Genomic DNA, 5454 nt, shown 5'->3' on the forward strand with positions numbered 1-5454 from the left:
TTGAGAAGAAATCACATGGTCAAATATTATATAGTAAAAATCAAATTTCAAAATGTGATGGAAAATCTAGCCGCGCAAATGCGCGGGTCACCCTGGTAGTTAGATAAAGATAACATCAAAACTGGTCTCAGATTTGACAAAAAAAGTACAACGCCACTTTGTATTGGTGTCCATATGACAACACGATTAGTTTCATGAACTTCAAATAAGTTTTGGATGTATTAGAATTTAAAAATCAAGATTCTCAATGTTTGAAATTTGTTGCACGGGGAGTAAACATGCACCCAGTGAGACATATGTGTTTTTGCAATTCATTTAGGTGCATTGTGACATGTGCATGTAGCTCAAATTTGATTTTTGCACATTATACCCGTAGAAAATCAATCAATTAATGTACTAAAACGTCTTAATGATCTCTGTTTTTTTTTAAATCAAAACGTCCCTCCTTTGGTAACATATGTTCACCGTGGGATAATTAATTTAACATGCATAGTAGTTGCGGTGGATTCACGGTGTGTGTGTGGGTGTGTGCGTCTGGGGCTGGCGGGTGGCTTGCAGTACACTACGGGTTGTGAGCCACCGTGTGGGTTGGCCGTTTTGTTAGGCAGGCCGGTGCCACATCAGAGTCGTTGTAACATCCCAAATTTTCAATTTGGAATGTTATACATTAGATCATCATTGCATATCATATTTTATTGCATTTTGGCTTGATCCTAGAAATTCTACGCAACTCAAGGACCCACGGAGAGAGTTGGGGATTTCGTTATTTTCATATTTGAGTTTTCTCAAATTTTGAAAGGAGGATCATTTGGTTTTGATTATTTTCCTTTCCTAATATTTCAAAAATAAAAATATATGAGAGGAGATAAAATGACTTCTCCAAAATAGATGAAATATTAGAGAAAAAAATATTAAAAACCAAATAAATATTTTATTTGGATTTTATTGCAATTTTATTTGAATTAGAAAAATTGCACGTTTTGAAAATTGCATTTTAGGGCCAAGAAAATGTTCATCTTGTTCTAAATATTTTATTTAGATGGTGAAAATTTGTTTTGGCATTTTTAAATGTTTATTTTTTTTCTAGGATTTTTTTTCGGCGGAACGTTATTTAAAAAAAAGTCAGCGCCCGACTGGGCCGAAGCCCAGCCGAGCCAGCCGGCCCAACCCCGCGCCGCCGCCGACATCGCCGGGCGAGTCCGAGCTAGACACGCCTCGCCGCCGCCGTGCCCCCTGGCCCAAGCCGCCTCCGCCCACCCTTTATAAGCCGAGCTCGGGGCCCCCTCAGGACCCCAAGTCGCCGCAGCCGCCGCCGCCTGCCGGAGCCCCGCCGCCCGCAAGCCGCCGCCGTGCCTCGCCGTTGCCCCACCGCCGCCTCGCCGTCGCCCCGGAGCCCCGCCGCCGCAGCCGAACCCCGCCGGAGCCGCCCCGCCTCGCCGGAGCCTTGCCGGAGGTATACGCCACCGTCGTTCGGTTTTATTTTAAAACCGATTCGTTTTTTTAGAAAATCCTAGTTTTCGTTTTTTTAGAATAGATCGGTTTTATTTTTTCGGTTTATTTATTTAGCGGACGTTCGTACGTACGTTCGTCCGTACGTTCGTTTTAACAAACGGTGTTCACTCGTTAGCCGCAGACAGCGAACGTTCGTTCGTTAGCCTGTTCGTCAGTTTTTCTTTTTCTCGGATTTTTCCGCGATTATTTTCGATCGCGATTTCTGATCCGATTTTCGTTTTAGTATAACTTTTCGCTCGTTTATCGGAATCAGGCGATTCAAGCGCCTACAGTTTCGTCTCGAAACCCTCTTTCTGTTTAAGCAACTTAAACAAGATTTTGCAACTGTAAAATTTGACTTTAGTCCAGATTAGTAAACAAAGCTTGTTTCTTTCGCCGTTTGAGTTTTGTTGCTTCGTTTGATTTGATTCTTCTTACAAACCGGAGTTCGTAAGTTGAACTTTCTGGTTAGATCTCTTATTTGAGTTTTACCCGTGGCCTTGTTTGATTGCTTATTGTATGCTTGTTTGTTTGCGATAGAGTACCCGGAGTGCGAAGCGTGCTACTACGAGTCTCTAGGTTTCGCGGATCATCAGCAAGGCAAGTAACATTTTGATCATACCTCTTTACTACCCAGTTTTATTGCATTAGATCAATCCTCAAACAATTGCATGGTTAGGATCTGAATTAAATTGTGGGTTTGGGAAGTAGATGAGGTAGTATCTATTCACCTATTTATTATCAAACCTTGGGAGTTACTTCTACGTTGCTTATATTGCTATGCTATGCTCGTAGACGTGGTTTGAGTTTTGAGAGTTTTCATGATAGATGTGAGCATTGTTAAATAATGGTTAACTTAAGGTGGCAACTTTAATACACATCTGGGTGGACTGAGGCACCTGGGGAATTCCAGTGATTGCCTGTATTTTTTTGGAAATCTCGGGGTACCGTGTGATTCTCCTATGGACTGCCACTCGGGCTCAAAGGGATCTTAAGATTTTTCATGCTAGAAACTTCCGTGTGCAGCCACATGCCATTATGGGCTCTGGCATAGTTGAGTAAGTTGTGGGAAACCTTTCCATGATGGGCTAGCAGATGTAGGGGATTGTAGGTGTACCGGCCTATCTATCGGTTAAGGGGACCTCTTCGGAAAGACCGTGTCTCGGTCATCCGTTTCTCAAACATTTTGTAGTGCGAGAAATCCAACGGAGGAGATCGAGTCTTGTAGGGAAAAGTGCACAAACCTCTGCAGAGTGTACAATCTAATCATGGTTAGCCGTGTCCCCGGTTATGGACGTTTTGAGTATCTAGTTCTTGGATTATCATGTGGATCTCATCAATCTTAATTATAAAACTTGATTGGGTTATTAATTACTTTTAATTGGGATTGAGATGGGGTTTACCATTCTCAATGTTTAACAACCACCATGATAGTTAAATAAAATATATTTCCTTTGAAGTAGGGAAAAATTGGCTTTTCGCAAAACATATTAACCATACAGCCACCACCAGCCTTATATGCATGTAGTGATGGCATTATTCTGTTCATTACTCTTTTGTGTTACTTTGCCAGCATATTCCATGTGCCGACCTGTTTTCGGGCTGCAACGTATCATGTTGCAGACTTTTCAGACGACGAGTAAGGAGCCTTAGGTCGTGATCTTTCACTCAGTGATGCCGTTGGAGTTGATGGACTCACTTTATCTTCCAAGCCTTCCGCTGTTATCGTATTAGATGGCCTTAAGCCATATTTATTGTAATAAGTTCTCTTTGGAGACATTCGATGTAATAAGTGTGTGATTGCTACTCTGTTATAAATCCTTCAAGTACTGTGTGTCAGCATTACCGATCCAGGGATGACACTTATGCACAGAGATCAGACTGTTTGAGGTCTGGTCGCTACAAAGATGGTATCAGAGCACACGGTGACTGTAGGACACGACCACTAAGCTAAAGCCCTAGATCACTACTCTCTTCTCGTTTCTGACTCCTCTCCATTTTCTACTCTTTAGGATGGCGGATGCAAGGATCAAGTTCACGCAACCGGATGAAGACACACCTTTTGGATGCCACTTGAAGGAAGTTACTAGGTACCTGAACATTGGAATACCAAGCTTCACCGGGACTTACAATGCCACTTTACCAGAAGAGGAGCGCTGGACAATTCAAGTTCAAGTTCCAGGAAGGACGTTCGCGCCAGTCACTGAGCCCATAGAGTTTTCCTTTGATGCACCAACCTGGAGTCTAGGAAAGAGTATGGCATCTCACATTACCATGGGATGCATTGGAGAAGTTTACCACAATGATCTCAAGGACACTATCTACCAGATTTGTGGGTGCCGAGATGAGCAATGGGAAATTATCAGCACCAGGAAGGATAGATCGATTGCCTCTTTCATCCAGGAGTTAAACCAGCATATTCGACGCCAGGAGAACCAGATGTGCGCAGGCATGACAGATTTGAAGTAAGCGATGACAAGGATCACGGAGCTGGAGGAAGAACTCAAGGCCACACGCGAAGATTATGAGGAGGAAATCGTCGTACTAGTGGAGAAGAATGACGACCTGACAAGGAAGCTAGGAGTTTTCATGGGAGATCCCGCGCCGGGAGGAGAAGATGACGATTCCACTTGCCCGGAGAACTACATCATCATCGACGACACTGAATCGGACCCTGACGATAGCGATCATGACTATGTTGATGAAGCTGGAGCAGATATCATGGAGTCTTCGACCGAGCAATTTTTCTAGTAGACCACCAAATCAGTAGTAGTATTCCACCATGTATATAGTATAGTGCAAGCACTTTTGTAACGATAGTTCTAGACCGATTGTATGCCCTTGATTGATTGATTGATTGAGTGATATGTTTGTGTTTTTGTCTCATGTGCATATGGGTAGTGTTTTTCCCCCTAGACCTCATTCTATTCTGTTTTCTCATCTTTTCTAAACCCAGCAGATGCCTCCGAGATGCGACAATGGATTTGCTTTCCCACCGGAGCTCACTCAGTTGATCCAGCAGCAGAATGCCTTGATGCAGACACTAGTCCAGAATCAGAACCTGGGGAACAACAACAACAACAACCCACCACCACCACCACCAGTTGATCACTTAGCCCGTTTTCTTAGGCTGAATCCGCCGATGTTCTCCAGTAGCACCGAGCCGATTGTTGCAGATGATTGGCTCCGCAAGATTGAAAGGGAGTTGACTACTGCAGGATGCACAGATGCGGAGAGAGTGCGTTTTGCCGCACACCAGCTTGATGGACCCGCAGCATCATGGTGGGAGAATTTCATAGTCACTTACCCCATTGACACTGTGACATGGGACCAGTTCCGGCAGGCTTTCCGTACTGCCCATGTATCAGCAGGAGCTATGGCCATGAAGAAGCGTGAGTTTCGCAACTTGCGCCAACGAGGATGCACTGTTGGCCAGTATGTGGATGAATTTAGTAAGCTAGCACGTTATGCCCCAGATGACGTTTCTACAGATGCAACTAAGAAGGAGAAGTTTCTGGAAGGGCTGAATGATGAGCTGAGCATGCAGTTGATGGTGGCAAATTTCAATAACTACCAGGAGTTGGTGGATAGAGCTCTCATGCTTGAAGGGAAGCAGCAGCAGATTGACAGCCGCAAGAGGAAGTATGGACAAGGGAAGTATAATTCTGGAGCCCAGCAGAGACCCCGTTTCACCCCGAACTCGGGAGGACTTGTTCATAACCATGGAGGCCACACTCATAATGGAGGAAGTTTGCACAATCATAGTGGCCCCAAGAACGGTAATGGTAACAGAGGAAGTAGCGGACAGAACCGTTCCAACCCGGCAACACCCGCCAAGAAGGATCTAAGCCACGTGACTTGCTACAAATGCCAGAAGACCGGACATTACGCCAATGAATGTCCTAAAGCCAAGAATGGAAATGGCAATGGAAGCTCTGGGAAGAAGCCCAACCCTTTCAACAG

The sequence above is a fragment of the Aegilops tauschii genome, chromosome 7 (assembly GCF_002575655.3).
Source record: "Aegilops tauschii subsp. strangulata cultivar AL8/78 chromosome 7, Aet v6.0, whole genome shotgun sequence".
Classification (NCBI taxonomy): Eukaryota; Viridiplantae; Streptophyta; class Magnoliopsida; order Poales; family Poaceae; genus Aegilops; species Aegilops tauschii.